The following is a 21,209-nucleotide window of genomic DNA, read 5'->3' on the forward strand; positions in this document are numbered from 1 at the left end:
GCTCTACTCAATAACCAAAAGTCTGTTGCCGCCTTTTGCCCTGGTATTTTATTTCATTCACATGTTTAAACTATAATATTTTATTCTTAATGTTTTAATCTTAATAAACTGTTGACTGTATGTCGTGTTGTTACTTGCGAGCGGAGCACCAAGGCAAATTCCTTGTATGTGTATGTACTTGGCCAGTAAACTTATTCATTCATTCAACTTGGCATCATGAATGGCACGGACATTGTGGGCCGAAGGGCCTGTTCCTGTGCTGTGCTGTTCCATTTTCTGCATTGACTCTGACTGGTTCCCACATGCGAGCGCTGCCTCCTGCCACAAAACTGTAAGGAGCAGAGCACACACTGTCCAAGGTATCCTCAGTTAACCCCAGACCCTTTGCCCTCTATCACAAACTGAAAGCAGATTGCCAATCAAGTCCTGGAGTATGACAGAACAGAGATCAACGTGACCCAGAGATACGATCTTCCAATATCATTTTATTCCTTGGAGCGCAGGAGGCTGAGGGGTGATCTTATAGAGATGTTTTCAAAACCATGAGGGGAATAGGTGGGGTGAACGCACAGGGTTTTTATCGCAATGAAGGGGAATCAAGATCTGGAGGTTTAAGGAGAGAGGGGAAGATTTAATAGGAACCTGAAGGATGACGTTTGCATGCAGGGTGGTGGGTGCATGGAATGAGCTGCCAGAGGTAGTAGCTGTGACTGAATGACAGAGGGATATGGGCCAAACGAGAGTAAATGAGACTAGCTTGGATGAGACATTTTTGGTCGGCATAGACGAGTTGAGCCAAGGACCCATTTCCGTGATGCATGGCTCTAATTAAACAAACCTTCCTTCGCTCCATAGATGCAGCCTCACCCGCTGAGTTTCTCCAGCATTTTTGTCCACCTTCGATTTTCTAGCATCTGATGTTCCTTCTTAAACTCCCTTGTGATCCCTCTGGTTTATGGCCCTGTCCCACGATGCAAGTCCATTCCAAGAGCTCTCCCGAGTTGAAAAAAAATCAGACTCGTGGTAAGCACGGAGAATGAACGTAGCGGGTACGTCGGAGCTCGGGGACGTCTCTTAGCGGCTCGTAACGCTAACGTCAGGTACTCGGGAAGACTCGCTAACGGCAGGTAAGCACGGGAAGACTCGTGAAGATTTTTCAACATGTAGAAAAATGTCCACGAGAGCCCCGAGTACCGACGAGCGGCCATTACCGTAAATCTCCGAGTTCGAATCAGGGCAAACTCGGGAGAGCTCTTGGAATGAACTCGTACCGTGGGACAGGGCCATTACTGTCTGCCAGGCCGTCACATCCTCAGTGCTGCACCGAGCGAGTGATGTATTGTTGTACTATGAAGGAGACGGTAAACTGAGGTGGGCTCATTCAGGTGAAAGATTCCAGCGTGCCATTCTGCAGAGGGATAGAGATGATCCCCCCAGCACACGCGCCAATATTTCCCACTTCATCGCATTACTCTGGAGGTGCAAGGGAACTCTCACCAATATTTACTTCATCAACGTTGGGAGCCGGCTGTGTGCAAGTTGGCTGCCACATCTTATAGATCGCAGCAAGGTACAAGATGAGGCTCTCAGGTGTTTAGAGCTATTCCAATCTTGTGAAAGATATTACACAAAAATAACCTCTCTCTTTCCCCGTCTGTTCACAGTCTCAGTGTTTGGAACATAGAGGAGGCACAGACAAACAGACTGGTGATTCACCAGTTCAGCACGAGATATGACTCACAAGGCAAGCTGGATAATAAACCTCTCAGAACAGTATTACTGACAACACAAGACCCATCTGAGTTAATACTTGGGCCAATGGTAACCTGTTTGATGATGATGGTGATACACTTTATTGTATCACCATCATGATGGTCTCGACCCGAAACGTCACCCATTCCTTCTCTCCTCACCCGCTGAGTTACTCCAGCATTTTGTGCATACTTTATTGTTACATGTACCTAGGTATAGTGAGATTCGTTGTTTTTTACATTCAAAGAATGCCACAAGAGAGTGAAAAGATACAAAAGATACAAATATATTATTTGAGTAATGTTGGTTCCATCTTCATCCCACCCCAGGTCCCCCTTTGTTCTCGACACCCCTCCCTCTTTCTTTCTCGGTGCCCACCCCCCCCCCCCCCCCCCTAGTCCAGGTCCCCCCTTGTTCTTGCCGTTTCAGGACAAGTATATTATGTATTGTGGAACCAGTGCGCTGTGTGGTCAGATTGGCAGTAGACTAACAACTTGAAGGATTGTCCATTCAAACTCTGCCTTCCAATTATCTCTCCTGGGGAGACATTGAAGCGGACTGACTAAGCCCGCTGGATCTGAGAAGAATGAGAGGCAATTGCCTGTGTGTGAATGTGTGTGAATGTGTGTGAGTGATTGGTGGTGGTCGGAGGGGCCGTAGGCGCAGATTGGCAGCCACGCTTCCGTCAGTCTGCCCCAGGGCAGCTGTGGCTACAGAAGTAGCTTACCACCACCGAGTGTGACTGAGGAGTGAATGAATAATGCGATGTAAAGCGCCTTGAGTATTAGAAAGGCGCTATATAAATCCCATCCATTATCTCATGGAGGTTGGCGGGTGGGAGAGTTGGGATCGAGGGATCAAGGCATCATGGAGTCCGTTTACAACCAAGGAGGAATTTTGGAATCTCCGGAATTCTAAACCCCAAAAGGCTCAATGTGTCTCATTAGTCAATACACTGAAGACTCAAATCATCACATATTTTGGATTTGCCAAGCATGAAGAGTATGTGGATGAGATTAGAAAGTGAACTGGGATGGCAGGATCAGTCATGATTTTATTGAATGGCGGATCAGACTCAAGTAGCTGTACAACCTCCTGCTCTTCCTATTTAGACAGCATATGGGATGCTTTGGTAGACACAAAATGCTGGAGTAACTCAGCGGGTGAGGCAGCATCTCTGGAGAGAAGGAATGGGCGAAGTTTCGGGTCGAGACCCTTCTTCAGACTCTCGACCCGAAACGACACCTATTTTCCTTTGCTCCATATATGCTGCCTCACCCGCTGAGTTTCTCCAGCATTTGGTGTCTACCTTCGATTTAAACCAGCATTTTGCAGTTCTTTCTTACACATATGGGACGCTTTCCTTTATTAGCCAAGGCGTAAGACTATAAAAGTAGAGACACCATGCAAGAACTGTACACAGCACAAGGCTGCAGCTCATGTACCACATCTTCTTTCTTCTCCCTGGGCAGTCCCTTAGGACCGATGAGTAATGCATACAGTTCTGGTTACCATGTTACAGGAAAGATGTAATCGTGTCAGAGAGGAGGCGGAGGAGATATATGAAACTGTCGCCAGGGAGAAATCCATAGGAATGTGGAAAGTTAGGGAAGCTGGAATAGAGGAATATTATGTAGGGGGAGTAAATAAGGAGAACCTAGTTTTCCTCATCAGAACAGCATGGAGTTAAATTAAGATCACAAAATACTGGATTAACTCAGCGGCTCAGGCAGTTTCCCTGGAGAACATGGACAGGTGACAATTTGGGCTGGGGGCTTTCTTCAGATCGTCTAAAGAACGTTCCCGAACGCTCACCTATCCATGTCCTCCAGAGATGCTGCCTGACCCGTTGAGTTACTCCAGCACTGTGTGCCCTTTTGTGTAAACCAGCATCTGCAGTTCCTTGCTTCCACAGAGATTTAAAGTAATTGCAGGATTGGAGAGGAGTTGAGGACTTTTTTTTTTTGACCCATACGGTGAAAGAATAGTAATAGGAAAGCCCCTCATTACATTGAAACCGTATTTGGAGCTGCTGTTATGCTGCTGGAAGTAAGAATTTCATTATTCCATTGTTGGTCATCACCTGCAGGGCTACAGAGGTGGGATTAGGTGGGCTAGCTCTGGTTTTGACCAACACTTGGGAAGAACTGTGATGCAGCTGGTAGAGCTGCTGCCTCACAGCGCAAGAGACCCGGGTTCAATCCTGACCTCGGGCGCTGTCCTTGTGGAGTTTGCGCGTTCTCCCATGTGACCACATGGGTTTCCTCCAGGAGCTCCGGTTTCCTCCCACATCCCAAAGACGTGCGGGTTTGTACGTAGGTTAATTGGCCCTCTGTAAATTACCCCTAGGGAGTGGATGCGAAAGTGAGATAAGATAGAACTAGTGTGAATGGGTGGTTGATGGCATGGACCCGGTGGGCCGAAGGGCCTCTTTAATGTTGTATCTTTCAATTAATCAACTGACGCAAGGAAGTAAGTGACCTTCGAAGATCTAAATCTGATCCACTGTTATGTTCTGTGGTCTGGAACCAGAACACAATAACCACCAAAGCTTATCTACCCTAACAATGCTCAGTCATATCCATTAGGGAACTTAGTATGACCTCTGCCTGACGTCTTGGAGTCTAACACGCCAGTGGTTTATCAAATCAAGATGGGATAATATTGATGCCAATAAAAAATGTTCTTACCATCTTCCTGTAAATAAATAAAACAACTGTACGAGACTGTATCGCAACTCGAATATCTAAACACAAACATCACCCGCTCTGTTTACTCAGAGTCCTTGCTGAATGAAAATCATCCTGCCTTTGTCGAGCACCTTTCCCATCCTCACGGTGCTTCACATGGTCCCACAGCTAACGAGGCCCTTGTCGCTACTGCAATGGGTGGCACGGTGGCACAGTGGTAGAGTTGCAGCCAGAGACCCGGGTTCGATCCTGACTGCGGGTGCTGTCTACACAGAGTTTGTACCTTCTCCCCGTGGGTTTTCTCCAGGATCATCGGTTCCCTCCCACACTCCAAAGACGTACAAGTCAGTCGGCCGATAGGCTTGATGTAATTGTAAATTGTCCCTAGTGTGTAGAATAGTGTAAGTGTGTGGGGATCGCTGGTAGGGACGAACTCGGTGGGCCGAAGTGCCTGTTTTTATACGCTGTAACTATAAACTAAACTAAATCTAATTTCGGAAACATGGCACCCAATTTACAGCTAGTTCCCAGAAAAGCAATGTGATAATGAATAGTTCCGGCGAAAAGTGCTGGAGGATACAAAGTGCTGGAATAACTCAGCAGGCAGCATCCCTGGGGAACATGGATAGGTAACATTTCGGGTTGGGACCTTTGTTCTAACTGAACAATCAGGAATCCTATCATAGAGTCATAGAATGATACAGTGTGGAAACAGGCCCTTCGGCCCAACTCGCCCACACCGGCCAACAATGTCCCAACTACCCTACTCCCACCTGCCTCCAAACCTGTCCTATCCATGTACCTGTCCAACTGTTTCTTAAACGATGGGATAGTCCCAGCCTCAACTACCTCCTCTGGCAGCTTGTTCCATACACCCACCACCCTCTGTGTGAAAATGTTACCCCTCAGATTGCTATTAAATCTTAGATTAATCAGTGGGGGCATGTGTGTTGTCATCAGAACCTCCATAGCCGACACTTCCATTTCCATCTGGTACTTGAGGAACCTAGCGCAAAGGATAGTTTGCCAAACTCCAGTCTTTAAATGCAAATCTTTAATCCAACCTCTAATCTCAAAATTCTTCAAGAGAAATATTTGGTAAATAATCTATAGTTGAGTTGCTGACAAACACTTTAACTCACCCTCCCATTCCCACACTGACCTTCCTGTCCTGGGCCTCCTCCATTGTCAGAGTTGGGCCAAATGCAAATTGGAGAAACAGCATCTGATATTTAGCTTGGGCAGCTCACACCCCAGCGGTATGAATATTGATTTCTCTGACTTCAAGTAACCCTTGCATCCCATCTCTCTCCGTCTCTCCTCACCTAAGTCCTTCTTCTAGCTTCAAAGTCGTCTTGTTGAGTCTCGTTATCTGTAACTCATTTTCACCTAGCCCATACCTAACAGTAGACAAAAGTGCTGGAGAAACTCAGTGGGTGCGGCAGCATCTATGAAGAAGGGTTTCGGCCCGAAACGTTGCCTATTTCCTTCGCTCCATAGATGCTGCCGCACCCGCTGAGTTTCTCCAGCACTTTTGCCTACTTCGATTTTCCAGCATCTGCAGTTCCTTCTTAACCACCCTGTTTCCTTTATCCGCATATCTTTCATTCATTTGTTCTATATAGGGGGACGACAGATGGCACAATGGGCTAAGTGTTCGGCTGGCAACCGGAAGGTAGCTGGTTCGAATCCCGCTTGGAGTGCATACTGTCGTTGTGTCCTTGGGCAAGACACTTCACCCACCTTTGCCTGTGTGTGTCCTTGGGCAAGACACCTCACCCACCTTTGCCTGTGTGTGTGGATGTAATTATGTGAAGCACTTTGGGGTCAATGCAAGTTGACTAAAAATGTGCTATATAAATAAAGAAATATCTCTCTCTACAATCACCGTCTATATATCTCTCATTTCCCTTTCCCCGGGCTCTCAGTCTGAAGAAGGGTCTCGACCCGAAACGTCACCCATTCCTTTTCTCCAGAGATGCCGTCTGACCCGCGGAATTACTCCAGCATTTTGTGTCTATCTTCGGTTTAAACCAGCATCTGCAGTGCCTTCCTTCGCACTAGGGATAGGGAGTCCGTGCAGCACTAGAAGGACCTGGCTGCAAGCACAGCTCGGTGTTGTGGAACTGAGAGTGGAAAGTTCGTCATGCTAAATGGAATGTATTCTCTGCTGAGTCTGACAAATAAATTGCTCAAAGAGGGCCCTCTCTGCTCTCTGCTTGAGATGTGTGTTCCAAGTCCTCCTGCAGGCACTTTGAAAGATGAAAGCTTTACTCCCTCTGTTTTTCCTTCACCTTTTCCAAGAAACCGGCTCCTTCCCGCATACAATTCCACTGGTCTGGGGTACACGCGTAAACACTTCAGAAATTATTTGGCATTAAAATTGTGAATAAGCAAGTTGATTCAAAATAAAATGGTCTTCCGCTCTCATATACTGTGTATGCAACTATTACAGAAAGCTGGAGATACAAGAGACTGCAGATGCTAGAATCTCAAGCAAAAGGACAAAGTGCTGGAGAGGAACTCAGTGGGCCAGGATAAAGGATTCTAAAACTAGAGGGCGTAAGGCTTGAGCTGAGAGGGGTGAGAGTGAGGAGAGGCCTCAGGGGCAACTCTTCACTCAGTGGGTAGTCTGTATCTGTGAGGAGCTGCCAAAAGAGCAGCGGTAGAGTTGCTGCCTTACAGCGAATGCAGCGCCAGAGACCCGGGTTCAATCCCGACTACGGGTGCTGTCTGCACGAAGTTTGTACGCTCTCCCCGTGAGCCGCGTGGGTTTTCTCCGAGATCTTCGTCGGAGTTCCATCATCCCGGCGAGAGGGCCTGAATATCGGGCCGCCCGTAGCGGCCACCACACGGGGGGCTCGGGAGGCCCCCAACCACGGGTGAACATCAAAGAACATCAGAGAGGGGGATGACTGAACTTTGGTGCCTTCCCTCACAGTGGGAAACTTGATTCCGCTGTGTGGGGATGTTTATGCTATAGACTATCGTGTTCTGTGTTCTTAATTTTTTTAAATATTTTTATGGTGATAAAAGCATTTTGTTGTCTCAGTCAGTGCTTGTACTCTGCACAATGGCAATAAAGATGAATCTAATCTAATCTAACCTAATCTAATCTATTCTAAGCTAAATTCTCAGCAGTGGTGTTGAGTTTCTGGAGTGTTTATGGATCTGTACATATCCAGGCGAGTGAATAGTGCCCTATCACACTTCTGACTTGCGCCATGCAGCTGGTGAATGTTTCCTGCATTACAACACATCATACGTATTTTATTAGCTGTAAAGATACTGGGACGCCTTGAGCTTGTGAAAGATGCGCTAGAATATTCCATCTATTCCTCGTCTTTTTCTATTTTTGACATTGGAATCACAACTCACTCCTATTTTTCCCCATATGGCCCTTCCTGACCGTAATAATAATAATAATAATAAATTTTATTTGTTGGGCGCCTTTCAGACATCTCAAGGACACCTTACATAGATTAACAGGAATACAAACATATAATCAGAGTAAAATAAATAATAAAGACATCACAGAGACACAAACTAAAAACAGAATTCAGTCCAAAAACAGAAAATCAAAAACACAATGTGAAGAGAGAGCAGCGGCAGCCAAAGCGCGCCAGCGTCCACTCACCCTCCACGGCAGCCATCTTGGACAAAGACTAACAGGATTACGTAGAGACAGAAAATCATCCCCCCACAATGGACACCACTGTGGGGGAAGGCACAATGTCCAGTCCCCAACCCCCAGTTCTCCCAAATACCTCAAAGATTCCCCTTAATACCTCTGCCTAAGTTTCGATGGGACTCATTCAAGTTTTTCTGGTTAATAACTGCTTAGTTTAGATTTTTTAGTTTAGAGATACAGCGCGGAAACTTCGGGCCCTCCGAGTCCGCGCCGACCAGCGATCCCCGCACATTAACACTATCCCACGCCCACTAGGGACAACTTTACAAGTACACCACCAAGCCAATTACAGATTCAGATTCAGATTCATTGTCATTGTGCAGTGTACAGTACAGAGACGACGAAATGCACAGTTAGCCTACATACCTGTACGTCTTTGGAGTGTGGGAGGAAATGGGAGGAAACCGAGGATCTCGGAGAAACCCCACGCGGTCACGGGGAGACGGCACTTGCAGTCGGGATGGAACCCGGGTCTTTGGCACTGCAAGCGCTGTAAGGCAGCAACTCTACCGCTGCGCCACCCTGGCTGTCCTGTGGAGCTCCTCAAGATATTTGACTGCATTAATACATTACCTACACATACGTCTATCAGTCTGAAGAAGGGTTCTGTGCCGGAAACGTCTCCTGCCCAGGTTCTCCAGGGATGCTGCCCGACCTGTTGCTATTCTAGCACTTTGTGAACTTTTTTTGTGAGCCGGAATCCCCAGTTCATTACTTCTAATTATATACAAGCGAACTTCCACGTGTCTATCTAAAAGCCTCTCAAAATCCGCTATTGTATCTACCTCCATCACCACCCCTGGCAATGTGTTCCAAGCCTCCCCAACCCTGTGTAAAAAAAAAACTTGCCCGGCACATCTCCATGAGGCTTTCCCCTCCCCTCAACCGCCGTCATTCCAGAGAAAACAGTCCAAGACTATCCAACTTCTCATTGTAGCCGAAACTCTCTAATCCATGCAGCATTCCGATAAACGGCAGTCACAGTGGCGCAGGGGTAGAGTAGCTGCCTTATGCCCCTGTCCCACTTAGGAAACCTGAACGGAAACCTCTGGAGACTTTGCGCCCCACCCAAGGTTTCCGTGCGGTTCCCGGAGGTTTTTGTCAGTCTCCCTACCTGCTTCCACTACCTGCAACCTCCGGCAACCACCTGCAACCTCCGGCAACCACCTGCACCCTCCGGGAACCGCACGGAAACCTTGGGTGGGGCGCAAAGTCTCCAGGGGTTTCCGTTCAGATTTCCTAAGTGGGACAGGGGCATTACAGCGATTGCAGCACCGGGTTCCATCCTGATTACGGGTGCTGTCTGCGCGGAGTTTGTACGTTCTCCCCGTGACCTGCGTGGTTTTCTCCGAGATCTTTGGTTTGCTCCCACACTCCAAAGACCTCCAAGTTTGTAGGTTAATTGGCTTGGTGTAAATGTAAATTGTCCCTAGTGGGTGTAGGATAGTGTTAATAAGTGGGGATCGCTGGTCGGCGCGGACCCGGTGGGCTGAAGGGCCTGTTTCTAAACTAAGGGCCTATCTGAAGGGCCTATCTCTAAACTAAACTAAACTAAACCTCCTCTGCACCCTCTCCAAAACCTCCACATCCGTCCAATATTGGGGTGAATGGAACAGCATCCAATACTCCAAATACAGCCTAACCAAAGCCCTTTAGAACTCCATTTGTACGGACATTTTCATAAACATTGTTAACAATGAAGCCAATGAAGTTCTTGAAGTCCAGTCGGTGTTCTTGTTACAAGATAACTAGTCAACGCACATCAAGCTCTCAGGAGCAGCAACGTTTAGAGATACAACATGGAAACAGGCCATTCGGCCCGTTGAATCCATGCCGGCCATCAATCACTCATTCACGCCAGTTCCCAGTTATCCCACTTTTGTACCCACTCCCTCTACACTCAGGGCAATGAACCTACAAACCAGCACTTCTTGGGGATGTGTTAGGAAACCGGAGCACCCGGAGGATATCCATGTCAATTAATTCACAGGGGTTTTGGTCCCCCGCCTGCAAGGGACCAAAACCATTTGGACTAACAGTAAAACTATTCTGAAGAAGGGTCTCGTCCCGAAACGTCACTTATCCTTTTTCTCCAGAGATGCTGCCAGACCCGCTGAGTTACTCCAGCACTTTGTGTCTTTCGTTGGTATAAACCAGCACCTGCAGTTCTTTGTTTCTACAACCATGTGTTATTGACCAAATGATTTTTATTGATGTTGGCTGAGATACAAATATCAGCTCAAGACGCCACTGATCTTTGAAGAGCAATTCCCTCCATCCACACAAGGGATACTCTCATACTCTGTGTATTAAATGTGTAGGAAGGAACTGCAGGTGATGGTTTAAACCGAAGATAGACACAAAGAACTGGAGTAACTCAGTCAGTGGGTTTCAGACTGAAGCAGGGTCTCGACCCATTCCTTCTCTCCAGAGATGCTGTCTGACCCGCCGAGTTACTCCAGCTCTTTGTGTCTATCTCTGTATTAAATATCCTGGCTGGAAGTTGATGTGTCTAACAGAATTCCCTTAACACGGCAATGGGATCATTAATGTAGACTTCATGTCAGGTCTCTGGAATGATGCTCAGAAGCACAACTTTTAAACAGTCAGGAATGCAGCCCGTTGGGCCACAGTGGCAGCCACTGTGTTTATTCAAACACTCTCATCTAATACGAAGACACAATGGATCCTTAAGCACTGAAACAGCGTTTTCCCTGCAACTGCATGTGTGCATAAACAAAGAACTGCAGTTGCTGGTTAGTACACAAAAGGACACAAAGTGCTGGAGTAATGCCCCTGTCCCACTTAGGAAACCTGAACGGAAACCTCTGGAGACTTTGCGCCCCGCCCAAGGTTTCTGTGCGGTTCCCGGAGGTTCCTGTAGGTTTTTGTCAGTCTCCCTACCTGCTTCCACTACCTGCAACCTCCGGCAACCACCTGCAACCTCCGGGAACTTCACGGAAACCTTGGGTGGGGCGCAAAGTCTCCAGAGGTTTCTGTTCAGGTTTCCTAAGTGGGACGGGGGCATTACTCAGCCGGTCAGGTAGCTCCTTTAGAGAACATGGATAGGTGGCGTTTCGGGTCAAGTACCTACTTCAGTAGAAAAAAAGTGTCTGGAGAATGAAACGTCACCTATCCATGTTCTCCAGAGCCGCTGCCTGACCCGCTGAGTTACACCAGCACTCTTGTGTGTCCTCAACTGTAGGCGTGTGTTTGTACTCCTTGGCATCAAGGACTTCAGCGTGCAAGTAGTTAATGTGCTGTCTTATAAATGAATCTCTACTTGAGAGGCAAGAGGGGGAGGCAAGAGAGCAATTAAATGTCATACTTACCGACAACGGAAAAATTCAATTCTTACATACAGCGGCTGAATAGAAAATAGACAATAGGTGCAGGAGTAGGCCATTCGGCCCTTCGAGCCAATACCGGCATTCAATGTGATCATGGCTGATGAACAGGCCCATCAACACAATACACACAGATAATGTATAATCTTTTTTTTTTTTAATTCAATGAATAGCCATAAATCTAGTGCAAAAAACGTAAGTCCTTCGTGCAACCAAAACAGTCCATACAAGTTTGGCATTACAAAAGCTTTTGTATCATGAATAGTCAATAGACAATAGGTGCAGGAGTAGGCTATTTGGCCCTTCGAGCCAGCACCGCCATTCAATGTGATCATGGCTGATCATCCCCAATCAGTACCCCGTTCCTGCCTTCTCCCCATATCCCCTGACTCCGCTATTTTTAAGAGCCCTATCTAGCTCTCTCTTGAAAGCATCCAGAGAACCCGCCTCCACCGCCCTCTGAGGCAGAGAATTCCACAGACTCACCACTCTCTGTGAGAAAAAGTGTTTCCTCGTCTCCGTTCTAAATGGCTTGTGACGTGGGTTACGTGGCTTAATTTGAAGCTGATACTGCGGCTTAGACTTGCCATGCTGAGGAAGAGGGGAACCTAATTCACAAAAATGTAGGTGATGGGTAAAGTCTATGAGAAGCTGAAACATCCAGAAAACGTTCTTAAAGATGGCACAGTGCTGGGAGTGATCAACGGAGGCATTGGCTGATCGCCGTAAATAACCTGTCAACCACGGGCACAGATTGCACCCGTTTAAATCCAAACTTAAACATTCAAGTCACAACAGAGTCATCGGCTCCAAGCTGCAGCCTGGAAACGGGAGACCCCCTCCAGAGCAGGAAGAAGGCGGAGGCCAGAGTCAGGAAGGGAAACACCATGCAGGGAAAAGCAGAGGCCAGGGACAGGAAAGGGGTGGGAATCTGTGAGGGAGGCAGGCCGGAGAGGCAGAAGGGAGTTTGGAGAGGAACAAAGATTCCATTAACGGGTGTCAAGGGTTATGGGGAGAAGGCAGGGAAAATGGGATTGGGAGGCAGAGATCGACCATGATTGAATGGCGGAGTGGACTCGATGGGCCAAATGGCCTAATTCTACTCCTATAACTTGTGAACTTGTGTAGATCATGTTTAATAGGGCAGCAGGAGGCTGAGAGAGAACCAACCGCCTGGAAAATGGGCGTCTACGAGAGATTCGGCAATGGAGAGAGGGATAGGAGCCAAGAGTGTTTGTCATATGTACTGAAACAAAGCAGTAACATTCTTACTAGCAGCATTGTTAACACAATAGTCAATAGAGTCATAGATGGAGTCATAGTGAATGGAAAAAGGCCCTTCGGCCCAACGTGCCCATGCCAATCTACACGAGTCCCGTATTAGCCCGATATCCTTCTAAGCCTTAGATAGACACAAAGTACTGGAGTAACAGCGAGTCAGGGCAGCATCTCTAGAGAACGTGGACAGGGATAACTGAGTTACTCTTGCACTTTGTGTCTTTTTTGGTAAACCGACATCTGCGGTTCCTTGTGTCTCCAAGACTTGCCGTTAGTTTTTCTCCACATCTGTTTCTTGAGGGGTGCTATTACTATGCAAACTATTCAAGGATTGTGCAGGAGAAAGATACGTTGATTCTTCTCTCACCGAGAGTCTCATCTTCTCTCTCTCTCTCTCTCTCCCTGTTTATTCGTGTGTCCACTCATGGTATTTAGTGACAACTCTGTGTAAGCCAATTATTAAGAGGCAGGGCAGGAAGAAAGCACTTTTTCTAATATAGAAGGTGGTAAAAATCTGGAGCTTCCTTCCCTCATAAAGCTGTTATCTTGCAATTAATAAACTTCATAATAGATTTTGTTGAGTTAACCCCCTGACACCCGTACTAATCAAGAGTGATAGTCGCTGTACAGACATAGAAACATAGACAATAGGTGCAGGAGTAGGCCATTCGGCCCTTCGAGACTGCACCGCCATTCAATATGATCATGGCTGATCATCCAACTCAGTATCCTGTACCTGCCTTCTCTCCATATCCCTTGATCCCTTTAGCTACAAGGGCCACATCTAACTCCCTCTTAAATATAGCCAATGAACCGGCCTCAACTACCTTCTGTGGCAGAGAATTCCAGAGATTCACCACTCTCTGTGTGAAAAATGTTTTCCTCATCTCGGTCCTAAAAGATTTCCTCCTTATCCTTAAACTGTGGCCCCTTGTTCTGGAACAAGTGATGGAGCTAGATTAAGATGGGTCTCGACCCGAAACGTCGCTCCATAGATGCTGCCTCACCCGCTGAGTCTCTCCAGCTTTTTTGTCTACCTTCGATTTTTCCAGCATCTGCAGTTCTTTCTTAAACAACGAGCTAGACTAAACGATAAGGGCGAGCAGTATTTGAGATGTTTCCTTTAGGTTTATTATTATTAGACTTTAGAAACACGGCACAGAAACAGGCCCTTCAGCCCAAAGAGGTAGAGCCGCTGCCTCAAAGCGCCAGAGACCCCGGTTCAATCCCGACGTCGGATGCTGTCTGTGTGGAGTTCGCACGTTCCACATGGGTCCAGTTTCCTGCCACATCCCGAAAGACGCGCGTTGTTTGTAGGTTAATCGGCCTCTGGAAATTGCCCCAAGTGTGAAGGAAGTGGATGCGAGAGTGGGATAAGATGGAACTAGTGTGAGCGGGTGATCGACGGCTGGCATGGGCTTGGTGGGCCGAAGGGCCTCTCTCTCTCTCTCTAGACTAACAAAAAAGCCTCTTGACACTGCAGTCTTCCCATGGTTATACATGGGGGGAAATGTAGCTGGACTTTTGTGCTCAATCGGATCCTTCTCACTCCGAAACAAGAACTCTCTCGCTCTCTCTCTCTGTATCTCCCCCTCGACCTACGGTTCTCGCTTGCTCTCCCCAGTAAAAGTCCACTGGTTGCTTAGTTTCACAGGAGAGAATAACTTTGCCAACAGTTTTCCCTTCACGAAACAAAATAAGTTTATCAGATTTTTTTTTAAATTGGAATAGTTAAGCCATTCTCCTTCTTCTCCTGTCGTGTGGCGGGCACAGCCTAAAGTTGTAGATTTATAACCTACGGTGCTCAGCAGGAGACCTCTCAGACGGAAAGTAAACCTACAGCTGTTTGTAATTAAGCTATGTATGAGGGGAAAAAAGCATGTTGCCTAGTTGTTGATCCTCTCTCCTTGTTAGTTTGGTTTGTTTAGTTTAGAGATACAGCATTAGAGATTAGTTAGATAGAGATACAGCAGTCCCTTCGGCCCATCAAGGCTGTGCCGACCAGCGACCACCCTTACACTAGTTCTATCCTACACTCCAGTCCAGGGACAATTTACAGAAGCCAATTAACCTACAAAATCTGCGTGCCTTTGGGATGTGGGAGAAAACTCAGAGCTGGAGAAAACCCACACGGTCACAGGGAGTACCTACTAATCCCGTACCGACAGCACCTGTAGTCAAGATCGAACCCGGGTCTCCGGCGCTTTGAGGCTCTCTCTGACTATTTAACACTTTCCTTGTTGCTCAGAGTCTCATCCTTTTCCCTTCTTCCCATAAGACGGGATCTCATTGAAACATATAAGATTATTAAGGGTTTGGACACGCTAGAGGCAGGAAACACGTTCCCGATGTTGGGGGAGTCCAGAACCAGGGGCCACACACACAGTTTAAGAATAAGGAGTAAGCCATTTAGAACGGAGACGAGGAAACACTTTTTCTCACAGAGAGTGGTGAGTCTGTGGAATTCTCTGCCTCGTAGGGCAGTGGAGGCCGGTTCTCTGGATGCTTTCAAGAGAGAGCTAGATAGGGCTCTTAAAGATAGCGGAGTCAGGGGATATGGGGAGAAGGCAGGAACGGGGTACTGATTGGGGATGGTACACAAAATTGCTGGGGAAACTCAGCGGGTGCAGCAGCATCTATGGAGCGAGGGAAATAGGCGACGTTTCGGGCCGAAACCCTTCTTCAGACTGATGGGGGGTGGGGAAAGAAAGAAGGAAAAGGGGAGGAGGAGGAGGAGCCCGAGGGCGGGCGGATGGGAAGGTGGGAGGAGACAGCTAGAGGGTTAAGGAAGGGGAGGAGACAGCACGGGCTAGCCAAATTGGGAGAATTCAATGTTAATGCCATAAGGACGCAAGGATCCCAGACGGAATATGAGGTGCTGTTCCTCCAATTTCCGCTGTTGCTCACTCTGGCAATGGAGGAGACCCAGGACAGAGAGGTCGGATTGGGAATGGGAGGGGGAGTTGAAGTGCTGAGCCACCGGGAGGTCAGGTAGGTTATTGCGGACTATTGCAATATACTGATATACCGCGATTACTGATTGGGGATGATCAGCCATGATCACATTGAATGGCGGTGCTGGCTCGAAGGGCCGAATGGCCTACTCCTGCACCTATTGTCTATTGTCTATTCATCTAGCTGCAGCATTTATGAACAGCGTAGCCTGGTCACTGGTCTTATTTCATCAGCTTTCCCACCTTTCCCAATCCGATTGGTGTCCTGGATGGAAAAGAGGTACAGGGAAACTAACAAGGTGAGGAACTAAGCACAGAGCCAGTACTGCTACGATGGGCCGAATGGCCCTCGACTGTGTACGATTAGTGAGAACATTCTTCTATTCGTTAACGAAGTGTGGGCGATGGTGACCTAGTCAGCATTAATTGTCCATCCATAACATCCCTTGAACCGAGTGCTTAGCTTGCCTTTCTCATAGTTAAAAGTTGACGATATTCATATTGCTGGGAATTTGCAAACACTATGATTGAACAAGATTGTTTGTTTTTTACAACAAATCCATTGTCTAGTTAGACAAAAGTGCTGGAGAAACTCAGCGGTTGAGTCAGCATCTAAGGAACGAATGAAATAGGCAACGTTTCGGGTCGTGACCCTTCTTCAGTCTGATGAAGGGTTTCGACACAAAACGTTGCCTATTTCCTTCGCTCCATAGATGCTGCTGCACCCGCTGAGTTTCTCCAGCACTTTTGTCTACCTTCGATTTTCCAGCATCTGCAGTTCCTTCTTAAACATTGTCTAGTTACTTCACGAGCACATTAAAACCTTGTCACCTCTGGGCCAGGGTTCATCTCAGGAACGTTAGTCCTGGCTTTGGATAACCTGGCCACGAATACAATAACACGAGTTTGAAAAACAGGGAAGATCTCGCTGCTGATTATTTATTCTTCAATCATAATATGAGAGGCTGTTTTGTTTAAGGGAGTGTCGGAAATGACGAAGGATGATGTGTTGGATACAGAGTCTGGTGGGGCTGGGGGGGGGGGGGGACAGATAGGGCAGCCATGATTGAATGGCGGAGTAGACTAGATGGGTCGAATGGCCTAATTTGCTCCCATAACTCATGAACTTACGAACTTTAAGATGGAAGATAAATAACTATTTGACAGATCGATGAAGTGAGGGCTCTGGAGAACTGGCACAGAAGAGGTGGGGACAGTGTAGATCAACGAGTAATATACTGAATACTGGGGCAGGCTTGAGGCCTAGCTACAGCTACTGTTTTGGTTCCTACTGCTGCAGTAGGGCTTACACCCAGAGTAAAACAAAGTGCTGGAGCAACTCAGTGTGTCAGGGTACTGGATAGATGATAGTTCTGGTAGGGACCCTTCTTCAGACTGGAAGGTCTGGATGTCCATTCCCTCCTCAGATGCTGCCTGACAATCTGAGTTCCTCCGGCACTTTTGTTTGCTTGCTCAAGATGAGAGGGGATCTCACGGAATAATGAAATTCCGCCAAATAATGAAAGGCCTGGATAGAGTGGATGTGGAGAAGATGTTTCCACTCGTGGGAGAGTCTAGGGCTAGAGGGCACAGGCTGAGAATAAAAGGATGTACCTTTAGAGAGGAATTTCTTTAGTCAGAGGGTGGTGAATCTATGGAATGTATTGCCACAGTCAGCTGTGGAGGCCAAGAGATTGTGTATTTTTAAAGCGGAGATTGATGGGTTCTTGGTTAGTAAGAGTATCAAAGATTACAGGGAGAAGGCAGGAGAATGGGGAGAGATAGATCGGCCATGATAGAATGGCGGAGTGGACTCGATGGGGGGCAAATGGCCTATTTCTGCTCCATGAATTTATGAGCTGAAGCCAGCAATTGCAGTCTCTAGTGTCTCCTGAGAGCAAAGAGCATAAAACAGTACAGTGCAGAAAGAGGCCCCAGGTCCCACAACGCCCGTGCCAAACATGATGCCAAGAAAAACTAATCCCTCTGCCTGCACGTAATGCATGTCCCTCAATACCCTGCATGTCCTTACACCCAGAGTGTGAGGGAGTGTGTCTGTGGGATAAAGAGACAGCCTGATAGAACAGGAGGCTTGGACTGTTATGTGAGAGACTGCAGGATATATGTGGTGGGGGGGGGGGGGAAGAAGACAAGAAACTCTCCCAGCTCAGCTACATTTCCTGCGGTCATAAATCTCAAGCAAGAAAACCAGAACAGCAGCTTTAAACGTGAGGCCCGGTTCCCTCGGTAAGAAGCGCAGTAATATAAGGCACACACGCACCATTCTGCGCAAGGAACAAGTGCCCGCGCTGGCGGGGGAAAGGGTTAAAATACCAGCGCCCTTGGAGAACAGTGTTGGCTCGGCACGTTAAGGAACGTGGTGCAGAGTAGCGCCTCTTCACAGTGTGGGGCTTCATAGTTTGGGTGAACTCCGGCCAGAGAGGCATCCGAAGCAAAACAAACAGCAGGGCAGGCCGTTCCAGCCTCAATCTCTCACACACACACACACACACACACACACAAGAGACAGCACACAGGCCGTGCTGTGCACAAAATCCCAGCCCCACCATCAGCCCTGTACCCCGTACTCCCCTCCCCCCTCCCCCTCCCCGCTTGTACCCCATAACCCCCCTCCCCCCTCCCCCTTCCTGCTTGTACCCCGTACCCCCCCTCCCCCTCCCCCTTCCTGCTTGTACCCTGTACCCCGTACCCCCCTCCCCGCTTGTACCCCGTACCCCCCCTCCCCCTCCCCCTTCCTGCTTGTACCCTGTACCCCGTACCCCCCTCCCCGCTTGTACCCCGTACCCTCCCTCCCCCCTCCCCGCTTGTACCCCATAACCCCCCTCCCCCCTCCCCCCTCCCTGCTTGTACCCCTACCTCAGTTGCTGCCTCACAGCGGCAGAACCCCGTGTTCAATCCTGACCACGGGTGCTGTCAGTGTGGAGTTTGCATGTTCTACATGTGCATTTGCATTTTCATTTTCTCCGGGTGCTCTGGTTTCCTCCCACATTCCAAAGACCTGCTGGCTTGCAGGTGAATCGGCATCCGTCGAATGGTGATAGTGCTGGTGTATGGCACTAGCCGCAAGCTGGTCGGCATGGACTTCGTGGGCCGAAGGGCCCGTTTCCACACTGTATCTCTACACTAATAAACCAAACCAGCAAGTGATAGGTAGATTCTGGAGAGGAGGAGGGCTGATTGGCATTTCACTCCCCACTTTCAATCCTTATCAGATTCACCATTTGTCCTCTTTAGTCTTCTCCACTGGTCACCTCCAGCCTTGGTTATTATCCCCACCTGATTCATCTGCCAATTGGCCTCTCCTCATTTGAATCCACCACTCGCTCGCCACCCCTGCCCCACCCCCTTCACTCCTCTCCACCTCAGTCTGAAGACAATAGACAATAGACAATAGGTGCAGGAGTAGGCCATGGCTGATCATCCACAATCAGTACCCCGTTCCTGCCTTCTCCTCATATCCCCTGACTTCGCTATTTTTAAGAGCCCTATCTAGCTCTCTCTTGAAAGCTCCCGACTCAAAGCATTGTCTGTCTATTTCCCTCCAGACCTGCTGAGTTCCTCCAGAAGTTTGTTTCTCACTGAACGCTACTTGGAACATAGCACAGTACAGTACAGGAACCGGCAATTTGGCCGACAATGTCCAGATCAAACATGATGCCAAGTTAAACTAATCTCCTGTATGCATGAGTTTAGTTTATCACCACCTGTACCGAGCTACAGTGAAAAGCTTTTGTTGCGTGCTAATCAGTCAGCGGAAAGACAATACATGATTACAATCGAGCCGTCCACAGTGTACAGATACAGGATAAAGGGAATAACGTTTAGTGCAAGGTAAAGTCCAATTCAAGATAGTCCGAGGGTCTCCAATGAGGTAGATAGTAGCTCAGGACACCTCTCTAGATATTGATAGGATGGTTCAGTTGCCTGAGAACTAGAGTCTGCAGAAGGCTCTCAACCCTAAACATCACAAGAACATATTCCTTTTCTCCAAAGATGCTGCCTAACCCGCTGAGTTACGCCAGCATTTTGTGTCTATCTTTCTGTAAATGGGTGTTTGATGGAGGTGGACTATATGCCCATTGGTTTGTTTCTACGCTGTATAACTCTTATGAACTTCAGATCAGCATTCATAAAGACTCCTCACACCCTTGCAATAGTCTGTTCGAACTTCTACCATTTGGCAGACGTTACAATGCCTTCTACGCCCGCACCTCCAGACTTAGGAACAGCTTCATCCCCAGAGCTATAGCTGCTCTGAACCGGTCCTGCTGAGTGCCCCCCCCCCCCCCCATGAACTGTCTCCCTCGGATGGTCACGTCACACATTGACCCAACACAGACCTATTTGCACTTTATACTGCTTTAACTGCTTTTTTAATCTTGTTTCTCTGGGTGTCTACATTTTTAGCTAATTAAGTTATTACATCGGATGGAAGTTGCATTCCAAATCTCGTTGTACCTCTGTGCAATGACAATAAAGATATATTATTATTATCATTATTAAGGTGGAACTTTGAACGTTAACTCCGTTCCGCCCGCCACAAGTCCTGCCCAAGTATTTCCAGCACATAGTGTCATACAGCATGGAAACAGGCCCTTCGGCCCAACTTGCCCAAGATGCCCCATCTACACTAGTCCTACCTGCCCACATTTGGCTCAAATTCCTCAAAGCCTTTCCTATCCATGTACCTGTTTAAATGTTGTTATAGTACCTGCTTCAACTACCTCCTCAGGCAGCTGGGTCCTTATAGAAACATAGGAAATAGATGCAGGAATAGGCCATTCGAACCTATTCAATATGATCATGGCTGGTCATCCAGAATCAGTACCCCGTTCCTGCTTTCTCCCCATATCTATTGATTCTGTTAGCCCTAAGAGCTACAGTATGTCTAAGGTAGACAAAAATGCTGGAGAAACTCAGCGGGTGAGGCAGCATCTATGGAGCGAAGGAATGGGTGACGTTTCGGGTCGAGACCCTTCTTCAGACTGATGTGTCTAATATTCTCTCTTGAATACATCACCACTGCCTACTACACTCTGTGCAAAAAAAGTTACCCCTCAGGCTCCTATTAAATCTTTCCCCTCTCACCTTAAACCAAAGTTCCTTGGTTCTTGATTCCGCTACTCTGGACAAATGACTACTCTGGATATGAATTAATCCTATCTATCCCCCACTCATGATCTTATACACCTCTATACACCTCCTTCTCCTGCGCTCCAAGGAATAAAGTCTAGCTTGTACAACCTTTCCCTATAGCTCAGCCCACACGTCCTGGCTACAGCCTCGTAGAGGTCTGAAGAAGGGTTTCGGGTTTCGGCCCGAAACGTTGCCTATTTCCTTCGCTCCATTGATGCTGCCTCACCCGCTGAGTTTCTCCAGCACTTTTGTCTACCTTCGATTTTCCAGCATCTGCAGTTCCTTCTTAAACACAAGCCTCGTAAATATGTTGCTTTTATTTTACTGGGGGTTTTTTTGT

General features: G+C 47.7%; 1 protein-coding gene and 1 long non-coding RNA gene across 2 annotated transcripts in view; both read right to left on the reverse strand.

The window, feature by feature from the left end:
• LOC116967034 overlaps nucleotides 1–4,022 on the reverse strand; it is a 23,242-nt gene extending 19,220 nt beyond the window's left edge. Inside the window, exons 1-2 of the long non-coding RNA XR_004410123.1 lie at nucleotides 4,008–4,022; nucleotides 1,291–1,293 (exon numbers count right to left, since the gene is read on the reverse strand). This is a non-coding gene — a long non-coding RNA (uncharacterized LOC116967034). The remainder of the gene's footprint in view (nucleotides 1–1,290; nucleotides 1,294–4,007) is intronic.
• The window catches only part of LOC116967032 (tetraspanin-4-like), a 34,189-nt gene that overhangs the window by 12,163 nt on the left and 817 nt on the right, over nucleotides 1–21,209 (reverse strand). The window lies entirely within an intron of this gene.

This window comes from Amblyraja radiata, chromosome 38, assembly GCF_010909765.2.
Source record: "Amblyraja radiata isolate CabotCenter1 chromosome 38, sAmbRad1.1.pri, whole genome shotgun sequence".
NCBI lineage: Eukaryota > Metazoa > Chordata > Chondrichthyes > Rajiformes > Rajidae > Amblyraja > Amblyraja radiata.